The 1,436-nt window shown below is 43.9% G+C and overlaps 1 pseudogene; it reads right to left on the reverse strand.

The window, feature by feature from the left end:
• Positions 1 to 274: 274 nt before the first annotated feature.
• Positions 275 to 1,095, reverse strand: LOC103730813 (annotated as a pseudogene).
• Between the last annotated feature and the right edge of the window lie 341 nt (positions 1,096 to 1,436).

Below are 1,436 nucleotides of genomic sequence, written 5' to 3' on the forward strand. Positions count from 1 at the left end.
AAGAAAACTAGAAAACAGGCTAGAAGAGAGAGTCCAGGGCCAATTCTTCAGGGCCCAGATACAATTAGAGAATGCTCTGCTCCAAGTACAATGTGAGTGTAAACACAGAGGGTAAACACAGAGCTTATGAGAAATGAGAAAACTCAATTATCAGATAATTTACTAATGAGAGACAGTAAGCTGACTAAAAAGGACATAATATACCACTTAATTACTTTCTGATCATATTTATTGGAGTTTCATATCTTTATTGTTTAGTCTAAAAGTTTGTCAATTATCTCTTTTTAATTTTATTTTTTATTGAATTGTGCGATTTTCACACAATATAGTTTGATGGTATCTAGATCCCCTCCCCTGTGTGCACCTCCCCCTACTGTCCCTAGTCCAATTTAATATACTCTCTAATATGTACAATATGGCCTGTAGAGTGTGATTTGTGTCCCCAAATGTCCTTTGGTGTGGATCCGTCCCCAGGACCCACCAAGCATCCTATCCCTGTAAGGCACTGTCTCTAGCGCCATCAATTGTCAAAAGTTCCTCTGCTCCAATGCGCATGTCTTCCCGAAAGCTGGAAGCACCCATGAGGAGGATCATGAACTCCTGCATGGCCAGCTTGTTGCCAGCGTGGGTACAGGGGCTCTCCCTTCTCTACAGCACCAGCTTTGCAGACAGCCAGGGATACTCCCAGGATGGCATTCGCGCCAAACTTAGATTTATTTTCAGTCCTGCCCATTTCAATCATCAGTGCGTCCATCTTCTGTTCTATGACCTTCAGTTTCTTGCTAACCAGAGCAGGTGCAATAGTTTTATTGATGTGCTCAACAGCCTTTGAGACACCCTTTCCCATGTAGCGTGTCTTATCATTGTCCCGGAGTTCCAGGGCCTCATAGATACCAGTTGAGGCACCACTGGGCACGGCAGCTCGGAAGAGACCTTTTGAGGTGTAGAGATCAACCTCCACAGTGGGATTTCCTCGAGAGTCAAAGATCTCTCTGGCATGGATCTTGAGAATAAACATGGTGAATTTCTGGCCGCTGGGTCAACGCGCAAGAAAAGAAACAGCGGTGCTGTGGATACCGAGACGTGCAGAGGCCGGCGCCTAAATAAAATTTTTTTAAAAAGGGACCCTTTCCCGAAAAGATGTTAGGAGGGAAAGTGAACTCAGGAAAGTGAAGTTTAAATTTTCTTTCTTTGATTTGTTTATTTATTATTTTTATTTTATGTGTATGAGTATATTACCTGCACTGTATAAGTGCCATGCAGTGCCCACAGATGTCAGAAGAGGGCGTAAGATCTCCTGGAACTGGAGATACAGACCGTTTTTAGCCACCATATGGGTGCTGGGAATCAAACCCAAGTCTTCTGTAAGAGCAGCCAGTGCTCCTAATCACTGAGCCATCTCTCCAGCCCCAGAAAGAATCTCTCTCTCTCTCTCT

The sequence above is a fragment of the Nannospalax galili genome, unplaced genomic scaffold, assembly GCF_000622305.1.
Source record: "Nannospalax galili isolate Female #2095 unplaced genomic scaffold, S.galili_v1.0 scaffold653, whole genome shotgun sequence".
In the NCBI taxonomy this organism is placed as follows: Eukaryota; Metazoa; Chordata; class Mammalia; order Rodentia; family Spalacidae; genus Nannospalax; species Nannospalax galili.